Genomic DNA, 20,052 nt, shown 5'->3' on the forward strand with positions numbered 1-20,052 from the left:
TACTGGCTATTGCCTTAGTGTATTTCCTGGGGATGGTTAGTTTCAACATCGAGGTCTTAGATCACTCTATGCCATTGGTCCTCAAACCTGAGCCAGCAGCAGAATTCCCAGAAGGGCCACAAAGTACTTGCCCCTCTGCTGTGTTTCTGAGGCAGTGAGTCTAGGAGGACCTGAGATTTGGCATTTCTCCCAAGTTCCCAGATGCTGCTGCTCTGGACCACGGTCTGAGAAGAACTGCTCCATTGTCATTGCAAACATGAGGGCCCTGCCTTGCTGTTTGCTGAAACTCAGGTCACCTTGGTCACTTCACTTGGCCAAGCAGTATGCCTTCAGGTCACTCACTATAGGATTTATATGACCTTCTCCAGCTTTCTTGGGACACAGCTTCTAGAGGATGTTTCAGTCTATGATGCCCCTGAGAATTCAAGAGCTCCACTGGACTTAAGTGATGGCTCCCACTCCAAAATGGGGATCACTGTTGTTAATTCCTGAAAAGGGAGAAAGCTGACACTTTTCATGTGCTTTTCTCATGTGATGTCTTGGTGCCCCTAAGCTCACTCAGCTGTGCCATCCGGATCACACAGAACAGTGTTCTTAGAGTTAGGCAACCAAATGAAAAGAGACCCTTTTCCAAATGGTGTTTTATCCCACTTACCATTCTCTGTCAGGTGTATAAACACTTCACCAAGACATGCAATGATAGGGATCATCAGTGATTTGCTATAAATATGTCATTGTTAGCTATAGACCGCACTGTTTTACGTTACATTCACATCGTCCTCACCACCACACTGTTGTACAAATGAGGGGTTCTGAGGTTTGACAGGAGGATGTAGCTTGTCAGGAGTCACTGGCCCAATAGGCAATGGAGAGAGATTCTGACCTGGGCCTTTAGTACTCCATGGTCTGTGCCTGTCCCAGATGTGTGTCCGGATGCCCACGCATCTCTGAGTTAGCATTGTTGAATCATCTGTATTTACCAGGTATTACTAACCTATAGGGATCAAGGTAATGTTTATGAATATGGGGTCCCCCAGTTCTAGTGGAAGTAAAACCTGATTGCATTCACTTTTGTTTTGTTTTATTCTAGTTGAAAGGGCAAAGATGTCCCATTTTCTTTTCTTAAAAATAACTGTGTGTAGACAGTTGGCATTTCAAGGTTATCTTAAATGTGCAGATTCTTTGGGTAACAAGAAAAATTCTTATTGCTTGCTGATAAGGTTGTGGGGACAGATACTGGTTTGTGGGGTGGAGGGGGAGGGAACAAGTTTCTTGTGTGTGTCCTTGCATAGTCTGGCTCTGTAGTTTTGCTTTTGGACATTTCTAGACTCCAAGATGGGCAGAATTGTTATTTGACTTGTCTGGGTGGAGTGAATGATTCCTGACATTTGTACAGCCCTGTGCCATCATTTAGTCCCATGTGAGCCTTTCCATGAATATGTCCTCATTCCCATTTTATAGGAAGAGAAACTGAAGCCAAATGACCAAACTTCAGTGGCTTACCCAGAGGTGCCCACTTGTACGTGGTGCCACTGGAGATGGGTAAGTCTCCAAGTACAGAAAAGGCCCTTCTGAAGCAGAGCCAAAATTTCCACTTCTTCCTGGCACTTCTGTTCTGCCCTCTGGAATACCCTTTGGTCTGGCCCTCCTCGTGCTTCTCAGCAGTTCAGATGTTTGACACCACACCGCTCTCCTGTCTCTGCTTCTGATCTGAATCCTGCCATCCTGCCTGCTGTGGTCAAGGATTGAGTGCCCTGTAGGCCTGTTGCTCACGGTGCTGACAGCAGTGGGGTGGGTTACCCAGGGCTCTGTCTGTGCCTGCTCATGTGTGTTCTCTCCTCACCCTCCCTGGAACCCCGGCTCTCAGTAGTTCTCTAAGTGTGTGTGGCTGGAAGAGAGGCAAGGTACAAGCTTGTGGACTGAAGACAGGGTGAGAGAATTTTTGCTCATGATCTCTCTTCCTTAGGGGCCAGGTAGAGAGCCAGGTTTAACCTGTTGGGCTGATGCGCCCGGGTGGAGAAGGAATCAGAGCCATTTCTCTCACAAGCTTCCCTTTTGGAAAGACCACTCTGATTTTATTTTATTATTATTTTTTAACTAAGTGAAGCCTGGTGTTTGGAGAAATGTCTTCAGAGAAAATGTGGGCACACATTTCTTGTGCTCTCTCTCCTAATCCCATCCTCCAGCCTCCCTCCCTCCAGGGTAGCCACCATCCCAAATTTTGCTCACTATCCTCTTTCTTTCCTTCTTATTTAGTTTTATCTCCTTTATGTACAGTTTAAAAGCCCCATATTTTTCATTTCAGCCATTTTTAACTTGATAAAAAGAGTATTGTACAATATATGATTTGGAGAGGGGGGACTCATTTTGACTGCTGTATAACAGTCCAGGATGTGAGTGTGCCACTTTCATTTATGCATTGTCCTCTTGATGGGTGACCATGATAATTCTAGTACACATGCAGGGGTTTCTCTTGGGTGAAATTGCCAGGTTGTAGGAATGTGAAAATTCCCCTTATATGATGCCCAAACTGTTGGCCAAAGCGGTTGTATCAATTTAGACTCCCACCGGCAGTTAATAGATTTTGTGGATTTGTATTCTTTGCAACACTTGGTATCATCAGCATTGATTTTTACCAATCAAATAGGCATACTATGGTATCTTGTCATTTTGGCCTGAATTCCTCATTATTTTTACCTTAATGGAAAGTTAGTGGAGGTTTGGATTAGAATTTCTCGGGGCGCCTGGGTGGCGCAGTCGGTTAAGCGTCCGACTTCAGCCAGGTCACGATCTCGCGGTCCGTGAGTTCGAGCCCCACGTCAGGCTCTGGGCTGATGGCTCGGAGCCTGGAGCCTGTTTCCGATTCTGTGTCTCCCTCTCTCTCTGCCCCTCCCCCGTTCATGCTCTGTCTCTCTCTGTCCCAAAAATAAATAAAAAACATTGAAAAAAAAATTAAAAAAAAAAAAAAGAATTTCTCTATTAAGTGTGACTTCTTCAGGTACTTCTGTCCTGGATTTTGCTTGAGAAGCTCATTTGATCACTTAAGCTTATTCTAGGTACATAGTGAGAGAAAGTACATAGTGCCAACAGCTGGGCTTAGTAGCAGTCATGTTATCAGGATTAAAAAAATACTCTAAATATTGTCACATGTAAAAACAATTTCTGGGAAGTATCAGGAATTGTTGGCAGGTATTTACTTCTTTCCAACAATGTGCTAGGAATATAAATAAATATAGGAGTTACGGTTCTTATTCCATTGCTAGCATTTTTTTTTTTTTTTTTTTAAGTTTATTTATTTATTTATTTATTTTGAAAGAGAGAGAGAGCACAAGCAGGGGAGGGGCAGTGAGAGAGAGAGAGAGAGAGAGAGAGAGAGAGACTCCCAAGCAGGCTTTGCACTGACAGTGGAGATGTGGGGCTCGGACTCACAAACTGTGAGATCATGACCTGAGCCAAAATTCAGAGTTGGAAGCTTAAATGACTGAGTCACACAGGTGCCCCTCTATTGCTGGCATTCTTAATCACATATCTGTTTGGATACAAACAAAGAGAATATGGTTTGCGCTCAGTTTTTTTTTTTCTTCTTTTGGTTGTTGGTTCCCATGTATCCCTAGTTCTCTCATCTCACAGAGAACATGTGATTACATGACATTAAGGAAGAATTCATAAATGATGTGGAATTTTCAAAGGTATCATCTTCAGCAAGTCCTTAGGGAAAGACCATTTCACGCATATTGCTTTATCGACATTAATGACAAAATTGATTTGGTTAAGCAAAATTCAGCTTTGTTTATACCAGTTGCCTATTCAGTGACACTATAAATGACATTTGTTTCCCAGGAAATGATTTGAAACAGGAGCATTTGTTTTAATTTATTTGTTGTTCAGGCTGATCTGTGCAGGTAGGCATGGCTAAGACAGTTAGCAAGGGAGGCCTCAAAGAAATTAGTCTGGGTCTGTAGGAAAGAAGGCTTCAGTCAAGTGAGAGTAAAATTTGAAAGCCTTTTGGTGAGGAAGACCATTGAACATTTGGTGAGCTGGGCCCATTGTGGGGTTGTGGCCAGGTGAGAGAAGATGGCACACTAAGACATCTTTGCCTCTAGGATGGATCATGCACTCATTCTTCCAGCGAGACCATCTCTCAAAAGCCACTATCACAGAGACTGGGTGCCAGGAAATAGTAGTGTCCTCAGTGTCACTTTAGGTAATACTCATAGGACAGATATGGGAAAGTTGCAAAATGTCCCTGAAAAACGTGAAGTTAAGAGTGCAGGTCTGCAGGTTAAGCCACTGGGGTCTCTACCCTAGAAGATGGTGGCCTTACCACATTGGATTCGGCTTTAAAATATCATTCAGTGTTTCATACCATGAGACCGTTAGGAAGCTGAAAAGAAATGCGTTGGTTGCTAATGTGTCCACATTTGTTTGAAGTCTATTTTCTTCACATTTAGCATAAGGGTGTGGCAAAAAGGTCGTGAGTGGACTGGTAGCATATTTTGGAGAAGCACGGTACACACCAACATTCTTAGCAAGGTCTGGTGACACGAATTGTAATTTTCCCCACCAAGCCTGCTCCTCCTGCTAACTTTTCTTTCTATGAATAGCTGCAAACCTCTGAGTCATGCTTGCTGCCTCCTCCCTCCCTATTCTGACATCAGATGGAATTGTGAGCTCTGCCTGTCTTTCTCCTCTAGTCCCTCCTCTCCGTTCCTAGTGCCACATTGTGGTTCAGGTCTGCCTTCTGCTTCACTGGTGTCCCAGCTTCCAAATTCTGCTCTGGACAGCTCATCCCCACCCAGTGGCCCTGGAGTTGCCTTGTCTTCTCCAGGATTCTTTTTCAACAGTTCCATCCCTTGTGTTCATACATCCCTGCATTGGTTTTCTCCTGTTTGAAATGCCCACAGTGGCCCCTGACTGATCCAAGGGCCATGTCTTCCTTCTCTGGGTGCCACATACACACAGTGTGCCTGTAGGCATCTCTGCAGATAGCTTTGCAGCAAAGGAACATCATGGCCAAGTGCAGCATCTTTGTATTCTGCATAGAGCCTAGCAGGGTGCTTTGCTGCTGGTATGTTCTCAGTAGCTTGGTTAATCTGAATGGATGAGTAAGTGAATGAATGAGAATTGCCAGCAATTTTATGAGATTTCAGAAAGCCAAATATGTTAGTGCCAAACTTGGATTTTCTTAATTTGTTTTCAGTTTTAAAAACTTGTTTGCTGGAAGGAGATTTGGATGATAAGTGGGAGATTACTGGCTTAAGCCTGGCGTGCCAGAAAAGCTACAGTCATAAAATAGAGATTATCTGGATATATTATGTTGACAGATTTGAATGTGTTGAAATAGGCTTTTCAATGAAACAGTAACCTCTTTCTGTGTTCCTCATTTGTATTCCCATAGGGTTACAAGTGTTTGTGCATATGGTCTCTATATACCTAAGACGATTTGTCACTTCATAAAGTTGGAGGAATGGGGAGCAAAGATAAAGCTATTAAAAGGGCTTTTTGTGATTTTATCGCTCCTTCAAAACTAGTTTCATGTTCACCAGAAGGTTTGCTTTGCACACGCTCCATGTGTAAGACCCTGTGGGAAGCAGGCCATGAATCAGAGGTGAGGCTCCCACCCCAAAATGTTAGAACCAATCAGGTAATAGGCCCTCACATCTGTGGGATTCTCCGCAGATATCAGAGGGATTTCCAGCTTATGGTTTCAGTGAGGAGTGCAGACCAGGAGTGCTGTTCTATTATTTGGAACAAAAAGTAGGAGCTCATGGACAGCACCAGGGACAGCTCACGAACTCCACCACCTCACATTGGGGAGACCCCTAGTGTGGTCTTGTGTCGACTAACTCCAGGTTACATAAGGAGCTAGGAGGACTCCTACGACTCAGCATCTATTTGTGCTTACAGCTATGCTTTATTACAGTGAAAGGGGGCAAAGCACCATCAGCAAGAGGAAGGAGGGGGCATGAGGCGAAGTCTGGGGAAACCAGGTGCAAGCTTCTGAGAGTCCTTTCCCAGTGGAGTCACACAGAACATGCTCAATTCCTCCAGCAATGACATGTGAAATGTTGCCAGCCAGAGAAACTCATTAGAGACTCAGTGGCCATGGTTTTTACTGGGGGTTGACCACATGGGTACCCTCTGCCTGGCATATACCCAAAGTCCAGACTCCCAGAAGGAAAGAAGGTATTCAGCAGAGACCACAGTTTTGTACAAGTAGTTTAGGCACAGTGAGCCACCTTTAGCAGTTAGTGAATGGGGGGAGCCTTCCCCAAATCCAGGTTCCCAGATGCCGGCCAAGGGCAAATCTCAGGTGCAGGCCTTTCAAAGGATAAATGGTCTCAGGCCAGCCGTGTTAATTCTTTTCTGCACAGCTCTGACTTCCTTCCTCCTTGCAGACTTCAGTGATGTCAGGCAGGGGTAAGGGCCAACACTTGCTCTGGTTCAAGGAGAGTAAGTGCTTACCTTTGGCTTTGAGTGGCAGAGTGGCTTCTTATTTTCTATTGGAGAAAGCATGTGCCAGTCGTGCAGGGTATGGGTGTGGCCTGCTGCTCTGTATGTCTGAGGGCCTTCTCTATGGAGCTCTGGTCACTTGGTTGTCCCTTTATCGTTTCAAAGACACTTTTGTAATCTAGACCTTCCCCAAGACCCTTTGGTGACTTGGATTTTGCATATGTCTAGGGTACACTTGCTACATGGACTTCCTTCCTCTGCAAGTACTTTTGTGCCTTTGATGGAATGTCTGGTGTGAGTTCTTCAGCTGCTACTGACCCTTGTGCCTTCTTCGGGAAGGGTCTGTTAATCCAAGATTGGGGCCTGATGAGCAGTCTGGAACATTTGCGACAGTAAGCATACACCAGCTCTGGTTGTATCTTTTATTGAGGGCCAACGATCTATAAGGCAGTGTGGGAGATAGACATGCATACCACAATCAGACCACTGAGTGGAGGAGGAAGGGGAGGAGGGGAATCCATACCCATCTTGGCCATTAAGTAAAAGGCCAGCAGTTCAGACACAGTGTTGTGGGGGAGCTCCCAGGAAGTTGGGTATCCAAGCATGCAGCTTTCATGCCTCTGTAGTCTTCTGGGGTATAGTTCATAGACTATGTCAGCAGAGAAAGACAGGTCTGTGAAAAGGGTGTGAGGTTCCTTAACTAGGATCAATGTCTGCTTGTCCTAGGGGGAAAGAAGTACACTATACTGTAAACTCACATACAAGGAGTAGGAGATGGTAAGAAAAACCCCGAACAAAATTGAAATTGGCAGCTTGATGTGTGGTGAATCACACATACCAGGTGTCACCACACAGAGATGTGGCTTTAAGAGGCTCCTTTCATAATCATACACATGAAGCAAACTGTCAGTGAGTTTCAGGGTCATGCTGGGTGTTGTATGTTTTTTTTTTTCTTTTATATGGGACTACTTCCTGCGTCTGTTTCCATTTTTAAGAGTTCTGATCACTAAGCTTCATTCCTCTTGACACCTCATCACATGCTCAGCCACAGCTCTGCGCATTGAAGGCTGATTTAACAATCTTGACTCATACCATTTGATCTGCTTTGCTGGGCCATTGCCTAAACCAAGAAGAGGGCATATGGCATTGCTGAGCTTGCATAGAAAACTGCCAGATTGTGTTGTTCTGAAGCAGCAGTAGGTACTGTCTTCCTGAAATATAGTGTGTGACTTTCCTGGGCTCACCATTCATTGTCCTTCCCAGCTGAGTGCCCCTTCCCTTTCTCCCCCTCCCTCTCTCTCAATCCCCTGGCCTTGACCCTTCTTCTATCTAATTTGCCTTATTTCCCCTCTGCAAACCACATGACCTTCAGTATCCTATTCAAATCTCTATACTGGCCATCCCTTCATCCCCTCTTCATTGCTATAGACATCCTAACTGACAGTCTTAATTCCAAGTCATCTCAGGATGAACCTGCCTGGATTCCCCTGTGACGAGCGGGGCTGGCAGAACCATTCTTCCTCTGACGCTCTTTTGTTTCGTATTATATCATTTGGCTGTGCACCCCTATTAGCAGGATTTTGGTTTATCTCCCTCTATAAGATTAATACCTGGCTCCTCCCCTCCATAGCCTGGGGGTGTGTTTTCTCACTGTAGTGTTCCCTGGGGTTCTGGGCATAGTGTCTTCTACTTAGTAGAGTCTCAAATTCCTGTGAAGTCTTTTTTTTTTTTTAATAGAAGACCTTTTGTAATTTTATTTATTTATTTTTTTTACATGCTATAAAGACTCAACATGCTATTGCAATAGCCCAGGGGACATCACTGAATTGCCAGGAGAAATGGAGTGACCACAGAGGCTATACATCGCTCAGATTTTCGCTCCTTTCCTGAGGCTTATTGTGAACCAAGGATATGTGACATTATTGAGAATTCATTGTACTCATTTGTATTTAATCGGGGCGCCTGGGTGGCTCAGTCAGTAAAGCATCTGACTTCCGTTCAGGTCACGATCTCACGGCTTGTGAGTTCAAGCCCCAGGCTGGGCTCTGTGCTGACAGCTCAGAGCCTGGAGCCTGCTTCAGATTCTGTGTCCCTCTCTCACTCTGCCCCTCCTCTGCTCGTGCTCTCTCTCTCTCTCTCTCTCTCTCTCAAGAATAAATAAAACATTAAAAAATTTTTTAAAATTCTTTGGAGGGGGGTGTCTGGATGACTCAGTGAGTTAAGTGTTGGACTCTTGATTTTGGCTCAGGTCATGATCTCATGGTTGATGGGATGGAGACCCATGTCAGGCTCTGTGCTGACAGTGCAGAGCCTGCTTGGGATTCTCTCCCTCTTTCTCTGCCCCTGCCCTGCTTGTGTACTCTCTCTCTCTCTCTCAAAATAAATGAGTAAACATTAAAAAAATAAATAAAACTTTGGTGAAGAAGTTTAAACATATGCATTAGTAGACAATAGTATAATAACCCCCCGTGCACCCATTACCCAGTTTTAGCAATTACTAAGTTTCTGGCCAATCTTATTTCATCTCAGTCTCCTGCCAATACCATTTCAAAGTGAATCACAAATATCACATTTCACCTGTAAATGTTTCAGTATATCTCTCTAAAGGATAAGGATTTTTAAGAACTTATCTGCAATACCATTGTTACACTAAAAATAATAATAATTCCTTATTATCACCAAATATCCAGTGTCCACAGTTTTAATTGTCTCAAATGTTGTGAATGGTTTTTTGATACATTTGTTTGTACAAGGACCAAAATGAGGTCCACCCATAGAATTTCACACAGTCTGGGTTTTGCTGATTGCATTCTCTTCGTGTCAGTTAACAAGTTCCTGTGTCCTCTGTAGTTCTTTAATTCAGCAGATGGATCTAGAAACTTGATCTAGGAGGTAATGTGTTCTTCCCTTTAATCACAAGATTTCAAAATCATGAGTTGGTTCTTATCTTCTAATGGTGACCAATCTGTTTGGTTTGTTTTCTCAAAACCAGTATCATCTCATGGATACAAACATGTTTGCCGTGTGTCGGCCCACTGTTGTATTGCACTTAATGATGTTTCTATTGTCCTGCCTTGTCTTTGCCCTCAGGGGGGCCTCTTCAGTTGGTTCTGGAGTCCTTTGGATAGGACTCTGATGGGATTAAGAGTTTCCCGTGTCTAGCTTGAAAACATGTTCCAGGCTCTTCTTGCACTTGTCTTGTCCCAACCCTGGAGTCAGTCAAGGCTCCAATTTCATTCTTTTGCATGTAGACATTCAGTTTTCCCAGAACCATTGGCTGAAGATGTCCTTTCCCCATTGAGTGGTCTTAGTACCCTTGGCACCATATATGCAAGGATGAAAATCAAACCTATTTGGAAAACATGTATACTTATTGGATAGGACATTGTGCCATTTCAGGGTCCACCTGCAGCTCCGTTGTCTGGGACTGTGGGACGTTTATCCAAGAAAACAGACATCTAAGTTCCCTTCCCATATCTCTAGGTTGCTGTAACCAGCTACTAAGCCCCCCACTTGCAAAAAAAAAAAAATGATTGTGATAGCATAAGAGAAAGTGGGTTGAAATCAAAAGCACTCAGTTGGGTTGCTGACAAAGATTGCTGACAGGTATCTGCATTTTGGCACAAGAGACTCCTTTTTCATCTTCTAAGCATCCCAAATACATACAACCACTGCTTATTCTTAGGACCAGCCTCATCTCTGCCTCTCCAAGATCATCTTCTGGTTTCTTCCTCTACTGTCACACCACAGTGACAGTGGGCTCTGTGTACTCTTTTTTTTTTTTAATTTTTAAAAAATGTTTTATTTATTTTTGAGAGAGAGACAGAGTACAAGCAGGGGAGAGGCAGAGAGAGCAGGAGACAGAATCCACAAAGCAGGCTTTAGGCTCTGAGCTGTCAGCACAGAGCCCGATGCGGGGCTTGAACTCACAAACTGTGAGATCATGACCTGAGCCAAAGTCAGATGCTTAACCGACTGAGCCACCCAGGCGCCCCATGTGTATTCTTAACAGGGGAGAGGGTAGATGAGAGTTAGAACTGGGTCCTCATCTCACTTGTACTCCTGGATCAGGCAGCCCCAAAATAAATCACCCCAAAATTCAGAAGTTTAAAGCAAGGGGGGTTTATTCTTGTTTGCATATCTGCAGATGGCTGGGGCAGCTCTGCCTCCAGCAGCAGCACCTGGGACACTCCTCTGCTTTGAACAAGTAGGCTAGCAGAGTCAGTCTTCTCCCCATGATGGTAGAAGTGTAGGAGGCCGAGCAGGAAAGGAAGCACCCTGGCTCGAGCCCGCACACCTTTACTCTGGTCCACATTCTGTTGGCTGAATCAAGGCATATGGCCTCTTCCAATATCAGTGGGGCCAGTGGGGACCCACTCCCCACTGTAGTGAGTGATCCTCCAAAGTCCAATGACAAAGGGTGTGGACATGTAATTGTAATTCATGAAGGACATTAGGAATTGGGGAAAATACTTCAGTCTATCCCAGCCTCTAACCTTCCTTCCAATGATCCCACTAATCATCTGTAAAATAAAGGGGCCGGACTGGGAGACCTATGGGGTTCCTTTTAGCCCCAGCTTCCTGAGAATTTGATGGGGAGCTGATTAAAAGAAGTTGGAAGAGATATGAAATATCAAAGATGATCTGGGCATGGCATGGAAATGTCTATTGACTTAGTGGCTTAGAGATCAGAGTCCAGGCAGCTGGAGCTGGGGCTGGTTTTGCTGAGCCACAGATGGGCTAATGGTGTGTTCCTGTTCCCAGTTTGGGGAGACTTGCAAGCAGGCTGAGTGTGGGAGGGTACCACCTTTTGCTACATTGTTCACATGCTGTGACAAGAAAGACACCTTCCTTGGGGCACCTGGGTGGCTCAGTCGGTTAAGCGTCCGACTTCAGCTCAGGTCATGATCTCACGGCTGGTGAGTTTGAGCCCTCCTGTGCTGACAGCTCAGAGCCTGGATCCTGCTTCGGATTCTGTAACTCCCTCTCTCTCTCTGCCCCTCCCCTGCTCATGCTCTGTCTCTCTCTGTCTCTAAATAAATAAATAAATAAATAAATAAACAAACAGACAAACAAACAAACATAAAAAAAGACATTTTCCTTGAATTTTCCATTTTTAGAAAATGAAATTATTTTGCCAGATGCAGGCACAGAAGTAATTTCCTTCTGAGTCCTGCAGTTCTAAGTTTGAATTTATTTTGCCTGCCAGTCTACTGAGTCATTGCCTTCAGGAGATGTGATTAGGGCATTCTTAACCCCTGAGCAGATTTCCATAGTGTTTTCTCTGTCACTTGCATTTACCTGAGTGCCTCACAATGTGCCCTGCCTTTGCAACCTTTTAGACATTAATGACTTCGGGCTGAAGCCCTCCTGCCTCCCTTCCCCTGTCAGCCCTAGATTGTACTTGGTGGCAATATGCCACTCATGTGCATGTACAGCTGTTTGAAGGCAGGACCAGTAGATCATGTGTTGTCTGCTTCCTCCCAGAAAGAATCAGTTTTTAGAAACTGTTAGCCAGACACACATTGTACGGGCATGTCATTGGTGCCTAGGAAGCTGGTGAGCAAGGTTCTCCAGGTCCCTGCATGGTGTGGCAGTGGAAGAATCTTTGGTAGGAAAGGAACTTAAAAGTCATCCAATCTACCCATCTCTCTGTTCATTGACTTCTTCCTATGGCATATCTGTCCCATCAGCACCAGCCTCTGAGCAAACCTCTGTGGTGACAGAGAACAGACCTATCTCCCAAGACAAGCTGGTATTCCTTAGATAACTTGGACTGTTAGAAAGTTCTCCCTCTGTTGAGCTGAGATGGGTTTCCAGGCAACATCCATGCTCAATGGAATGTTTCTCTGTCCCACAGGGATGGACTTATCCATTCCATGCAGCCATATTCTTCATCCTCAGAGATGCTGGCTCTGTGTTCCTGTGTATTCTTTCTTGCTGCATAACAAATCATCCTAAAATTTAGTGCTTAAAACAACAATTAACATTATCTCACAGTTTCTGTGGGTCTAGAATTCCTGAGTGGGCGGTTAGTTGGGGTGATTCTGGCTTGGGATGTCTCATGAGAGCTGCACTCACTTGAAGGCTTGACTGGGGCTGGAGGCTCCACTTTCAAGATGGCTCACTCATGTGCCTTGCAAAGTGATGCTGGCCTCGGTGCCTCTCTCTTTGGACCTCTCCAAAGAGCTATTTGAGTGTCCTCACAGCATGGCAGCTGGCTTTTTCCAGAGAGAGTGATCCAAGAGAGAGCAAGCAGAAATCACAATTTTTAAAGCCTTTTTGACCTTTTTGACTATGTAATTTCCACAGTACCCTGTTAGTTACACAATCGTCCCTGCCAATGTGGGAGAAAGTCTCCAAACCTCTGTGGCCCCCACTTTTGTGATCTATAAACAGCCCAACTTGACTGTTCAAAACAAACCATGAGGAAGTACTTGGTAAACTCTTTCATAAGTGAAAGAGATGTTTTGAATGTAAGGATTTTGCTAGTAGTAAATGCTTAACTAGTGAAAACCTCCTGTTTAACCTCACACTCCTGTTTAACATGTACAATCAAGGAAAGCAGGGCTAGATTTGCCAGAGGATGGAGAAGACATATTTGAGGGCTCTTTTGGGTGTAGCCATGCTGTGTACTATCCTTCTGGAGTTCAGAAACGTGTTCGTAGGAAGACCCCTCTCTGCTGACAGGGCCCTTCCCTCATTCAGTCCAAATGGTGGAGGAGAGACAGAAGGTCATTCACTCTTGTTGGATTCTCTGGGGGCCCAGGAGAGCCACCACCCCATGGAGGCCTGGACCTGTGCTGTTTTTTTCAATGGTCTGAACCTACTGCCTGGCCTGCCACACTGACTGAATGAAACAGTGAACATGACAAGTGGGGGTGAGAGTTGTTTTAAACACAGTCTCTGTTTGGGAAATCTGTGGCTGCCTGTGGTGTGAGACCTTCAGTTTTGCAGGCTGCTGTCATGTTTTGATTGGAGTTTAGCTGCCATTTCTGCTGGCAGCTCAGTGGGAGTCACTTTCACATAAGATTATTCCATCTAATATTAATATCAGTGTTCATAATACTGGAGGCCATGAAAGGAAGGAATAGAATTCCTGAATAAATTATGTGTCTCACCATCAGATCTGTAAGTTTATATTGTAATCTGTGCATTTAAATTTGTAATTGGTTTTGGTGTGTTAAAATTCAATCTAAGTGTTTCCTTAATTGACTTCTAATTTGTAGTGTTCTAGTCTTTTGCTTAGCTTGCTAGCTGATTTTCTTTTTTAGAACCTTCTTTGTTTAGGTAGTATTTGGTAGGGGGATATGTTTAGTGTTGCTGAAATTTTAAGCTAACAGATCACTTGTAAAAGGAAGAATCTAGGTTGCTAGAACATTCTGTAGATTGTGGCTGCAGCTACAGAGATTGTGCGATGATTTAAAAAAACAAATCTGTTCAACTATCCTGAATTGTTCTGTACCCATGACTAGGTCTTGAAATAGATCCATCCCTTTGCCCTGGGGACCTGTCATCTTTTATCTCCTCCTGAGACACTTAGTGCACAGCCTCATTCCTGTGCCAGGCTCACTGGGACTCAAGAGGTCCCCTTCATCATTAAAGTAGTTCAGCCCAGGGGTGCCTGGCTGCCTCAGTTGGTGGAGCATATGACTGATCTCAGGGCTGTGAGTTCAAGCCCCATGTTGGGTGTAGAGTTTACTTAAAAATAAATAAATAGGGATGCCCGGGTGGCTCAGTCAGTTAAGCATCTGACTTGATCTTGGCTCAGGTCATGATCTCATGGGTTCATGAGTTCAAGCCTTGCATTGGGCTATGCACTGTCAGCCTAGAGCCTGCTTGGGATTCTCTTTCTCCCTCTCTGTCCCTCCCCTGCACATGCTCTCTCTCCTCTTTCTCAGAATAAATAAGTAAACTTTAAAAATAAGTAAGTAATTAAATTTAAAAAAATCCTTTAAAAAAACAGTTCAGCACTGCTGTTGGTTGCCATTACACACGGGGAAGAATTTAAATTTTTTTTTAATCTTTATTTATTTTTGAGAGAGAGAGAGAGACAGAGTGAGAGTAGGGGAGGAACAGAGAGAGAGGGAGATGCAGAATCCGAAGCAGGCTCCAGGCTCCGAGCTGTCAGCACAGAGCCTGACATGGGGCTTTAACTCACAACTGCGAGATCATGACGTGAGCCAAAGTCGGACACTTAACCGACTGGGCCACCCAGGCGCCCCGACACAGGGAAGAATTTAAAATGCAATGGATCGCTTTTTTTTTTTAACTAAAAAAATTTTTTAATGTTTATTTTTAAGAGAGAGAGAGAGAGAGAGAGAGAGAGAGAGAAAGAGAGAGAGAGAAAGAGAGCATGAGCAGAAGAAAGGCAGTGAGAGAGAGGGAGACACAGAATCCAAACCAGGCTCCAGGCTCTGAGCTGTCAGTACAGAGCCTGACACAGGACTCAAACTCACGAACTGTGAGATCATGACCTGAGCTGAAGTTGGATGCTTAACCGACTGAGCCACCCAGGCACCCAATGCAATAGATTTCAAATGGATTTTATTTTTTACTATGGGGAATTTCAAACACATACAAGTAGAGATGTTGGTATGATGAGCCCCGTGTCCCCATCACTCAATGTGAGCAAGTCTTACTTTTGGATCAGTCTATGGTCTCCCCACCCTCACTTAATTTGAAGCAGATCCAAGATACCTTTAATCCAATTTTAATGACTAAGTTTAAAAATGATTTAAGTTAAAAATGATTTAAATTAAAAATAACTTTAATAAGGGGTCCCATGTTGGGTGTAGAATTTGCTTAAAAATAAATAAAGAGGGGCGCCTGGGTGGCTCAGTTGGTTAAGTATCCAACTCTTGATCTTGGCTCAGGTCATGATCTCACAGGTTTGTGAGTTCAAACATTGGCCTCTCTGCTGTCAGCACAGACAGAGCCTGCTTCTGATCTTCTTTCCCCCCTCCCTTTCTGTCCCTCCCCAAAGCGTGTGCATTCTCTCTATCAAAAATAAATAAATAAACATTAAAAATAATTTTAATAATAAATATTTGCAAATATTTCAGTTTCTCTATAGAGATAGCAGGTTTTTAAAAAAAACGTAATCAAAATGGCATTAACAAGCCCAAAAGTTTAACAATGATTCCTTAATGTTATCAAATATTCAGTCAATATTAAAATTTCCCCATTGACTTAAAAACATTTTTTACAGTTTCTAGAAATCAGGATCCAAATAAGGTCCATTTATTGCAATTGTTGATATTTCTCACCAGATTTTTTAAATAAATTTTTTGTTTTGAAAAAATTTCAAACTTAGCAGGAAGTTTCAAGAATAGCACAGAGAACTCCTATGTACTCATCCCTGAGAACCCCCAATTGTTGCTATTCTCCATTTACCTTATCATTTTCTATGTTATATTTATATATAATATTTCTTAAGCATTTAAAAGTAAGTTCCAGACATGATACCTATTATCACTTAATACTTCAGTGTGTATTCCTTAATATAAGGGCATTCTCCTATACTCACAGTGTAAACGTTGATACAATGCTACCATCTAATCCATGGACCCCATCCAGATTTTGCCATTTGTCCCAATAATGTCCTTCGTGGTACAAGAGCCAGTCCAGGATCATCGATTGCATTTGGTTGTCTTGTCTTGTCACTTGAGTTTCAGTGTGGAATAGTTCCTCCATTTTTTCTTGTCTTTCATGACATGAACATTTTTGATAAATATATGCCAGTTACCTTGTAGAATGTGCCTCAATTTGGAATTGCCCAGTGTTCCCTTATGTTTAGATTTAGGGCCTGCGTTTGTTTTGGAACACCACAGGATACACTACTGTGTCCTTCACAGTGCACCATATCAAGAGGCACATGATGTTGATTGTCCTACTACTAGTGATGTAACTTTTATCATTTGGTTAGGATGGTGTTTGCCAGATTTCTCTACTGTAAAGCTAACTTATAATTATTGATTAATAAGTAATTAATCAGAACTAAGAACTAATTAATTAGAATTAATAAATAATTGGAATTATAAACAATTAGAATCAATAAGTAATTTATTAGAATTAAATTATAGTGTAGTTAATTGGGATGATTAGTTAGAATGAAATGAGAATATAATTGATATAATAATGTGTAATTAATTAGAATTAAATTAAAATGTATTTTTAAAAGATGTATTATATTTTTAGAGAGAGAGAGAGCATGTGAGCAGGGAGAGGCACAGAGGGGGAGAGAGAGTGAATCTTAAACAGATTCCATGCCCAGCATGGAGCCTGACATGGGGCTCAATCCCATGACCGTGGGATCATGACCTGAGCCAAAATCAAGAGTCAGAAGTTCAGCTGACTGAGCTACCCAGGCACCCCAGAATTAGAATGTATTTTTATGGGGAGACACTTTGAAGCTAGGTAAAACCCTGTTCTTTAACACATCCCCTGGTTTTTAGTACACTTTGGTTATTCTTGGCCAAATCAAATAAGTTATCATTTTGATGGTTGCCAGTTGGTGGTTTTTCTTATAACCATTCTTTGCATATTTATTAGAAGGTGTTGTACTATAAAGAGGAGCTTTTTATTTATTTGTCTGCTCATCTGTTTTTATCAATATGACCTCATGGATTTCTGTCTCATCCAGTGAGGAGTTATCAGTAACTCTCATTTATACTGATACTCAAATTGTCCCAGCTTTGGATAGGAGGAGTCTTTTGCTCCTGTGTCCTTTTGACATTTCCTATCACTCTGGACATTTCCTTACTTTTGGCACAACAAAATGTCCCTGGTTTATCTTGTACTGGACTGTGTGTTTCTCTGATGAGCCCTGGTTCCTTTTAGTAGAAAGTGGTATCTAGAAGCCAAATTCTGAGTGCTGGGTGTGCTTATTGTCATTGGGACATCACTACTTCTAGGCTTTCTATGTGGATAGAGACAGTTTTTTTCCTCATGTTCCCCTTCCATATTTCCAACTTCAGAATCTAACAATAAGAGCTCTGGCTCCCACTATCCTTAATATATTTACTTATTTGCTCAGTTTCCTATATAAAACTACTCTTCCAGCCATTCTGAACAAATCTCCTCTGTTCCTCCACACCCAGTCATATTGGATGAATTTTCTTGACCTTGGTATTGCTGATATTGCTGGTTATACCAGCCAAACCTCTCTGCCTTAGGGCCTGGCTGCCCTGATGCTCATGGCTGAGCACAGCCTGGGAAAGGAGAAGGAGTTCCCCAGTCTCTTGTGATTTATAGGTTCTCCCCATCTCTTTATTTTTCTCTTGCAATTTATTGGTTGAAAAAAAATAGGTCATTTGTTCTGTAGTTTCCCACAGACTGGATTTTGCTGATTTCATCTCCATAATGCTGTTTATGATACCCTTCTATCTCCTTTATTTACTGTAAACTGATGAATAGAAATGCAGAGTAAGTTTCAATTATATTGGCAAAATGATTCATAGATATATTAAAAGGGGACACGTGTTGTCTAGTTCTTCCCTCTCTTTCTCACACACACACATACATACACACATACACACCAGCAGTCATTGAGGACAAATTCCTAGACCCATTAGTTCAGTACAGGTTGCAAAATGATAATATTCTATCATTCCTTTTGTAGTTATTAGTGAAAATAATTCTATAAAGAGAAACTTCCCCTCATCTAACCATTTGGTTACCCAATAGTTTAGTTACTATGGAAACAGTAGGAAAAATGCACCATGATTTCCTTTATTCACCAGTTATCAGACAAATGAGTTGGACCTCTAGCATCTCTCCAGGGTCACTAATGACTTATTTTTTAAGCATCATTATGAACTTCTTGACTTGGTGCCTTTTGGTGTATTGCAGTTGTTATTCTTGTTCTAATCTTTGAGATATGATTCATATACCATGAATTTAAAGTCTACAACTTAATAATTTTTAATATATTCACCAATATGTGCAACTATCATAGTCAAGTTTTGAACATTTTCATTACCTCCCAAAGAAACCCCATACCATTTAGCTATCACTCCCTTACCCATCTCTCCACCCCTGAATCTCCCCCCAGTCCTAAGCAACCACTCATATACTTTCTGTCTCTATGTATTTCCCTTTTGTGGACTTTTATACAGATGGAATCATACAATGCATGGACTTTTGTGACTGGCTTCTTTCACTTAGCACTATGTTCAAGGTTCATCCAAGCTGTAGCATATATCAGTTCTTTGTTCCTTTTTATAGCTAAATAATATTCCATTGTGTGAATATAATTTCACTGTATACCATACCATTTTTTGTGTCCATTCATCTACTGTTGGATATCTGGGTTATTTCCACCATTTATGTGTAATGCTATTATAAAAGTTTGTGTACAGGTTTTTGTGTGGACGTATGTTTTCATTTCTCTTGGTTATATTTCTCTTGGAAGTGCTGGATCATATGGTAACTATATTTAATAATTCTAAAGTGTTTTTGAGTATATATCTTTGGATAACTTTTTTAGTGGTTCCTCCACACATTATTTTTATATATATATATATATATAATATATTATTATATTTTATTTTATATTTAATATATATAAATTATATATATAAATAATATATATAAATAAATATATTTAATATAAATATATTATATATATATATAATGTATCACATCTGTTGATGTCATTTAATTAGTTTCAATGAAGTATAGAAACTTTACTTCCCTGTAAGTTCCTTTACCTTCCCCTATTAATAGGATAGTGTAGTCTTACATTTTCCTCTATATATATGTAGAATCACATCATACAGTGTTTTAATTTTTGCTTTAGCCATCAAACATAGTTTAAAAACTCAAGAGAAGAAATATCTATTGTCTTAATCCATATTTTTGTTTATCATGTTCTTTTTTCCTCTTTGATGTTCTAAGATTCCTTCTTTTATCATTTCCTTTATTTCTAGAGAATCTTTCTCTTGCCATTCTTTTAGGGTAGGTCTGCTGGTCTAAAAGAATGTTTGTTTTCCTTCATCTGAGAATCACCTTACCTTTCCATCATTCTTGGAGGATATTTTCACTGGAGTCTGAGTTGACAGTTCTTTACTTTCAGCCCTTGAAAAATGTTGTGGCACTTTACTCTAGCTCAGGAAGAGCTGGTAAGTCTTATTCAGGAGCAAGGAATTTGTCCTGAAGAAAGAGGATATTAGGGCCTCCTGGGTGGCTCAGTTGGTTGAGTGTCTTACTCCTGATTTCAGCTCAGTTCATGATCTCAGCATTTTGGAATCAAGCTCTACATGGGGCTCCATGCTGGGTGTGGATATGGAGCCTGCTTAGCATTCTCTCTCTCCCTCTATCACTCTCTCTAAAAAAAAAAAAAAAACAAAAACACACATACACAAAAAAAAAGAAGGAGGAGGAGGAAGAGGAGAAGGAGGAGGAGGAGGAGAAGCAGCAGCAGCAGCAGCAGCAGCAGGAGGAGGTGGAGGAGGAAAGAAAAGAAAAGAAAAGGAAAGAAAGGAAAAGAAAAAAGAAAAAAAAAGAAAAGAAAGAGGAGATTAGTTGAAGGTTTAAAGCAGCATATTGACAGACTCAGACTGAAGTTTTAGAAAAATGTAGCACGAGTGGACTTTC

The 20,052-nt window shown here is 42.0% G+C and overlaps 1 protein-coding gene across 1 annotated transcript in view; it reads left to right on the forward strand.

The window, feature by feature from the left end:
- OSBP2 (oxysterol binding protein 2) overlaps positions 1-20,052 on the forward strand; it is a 177,823-nt gene that overhangs the window by 1,439 nt on the left and 156,332 nt on the right. The gene's annotated exons all lie outside the window — the stretch shown is intronic.

Source organism: Panthera uncia (assembly GCF_023721935.1).
Source record: "Panthera uncia isolate 11264 chromosome D3 unlocalized genomic scaffold, Puncia_PCG_1.0 HiC_scaffold_8, whole genome shotgun sequence".
Classification (NCBI taxonomy): Eukaryota; Metazoa; Chordata; class Mammalia; order Carnivora; family Felidae; genus Panthera; species Panthera uncia.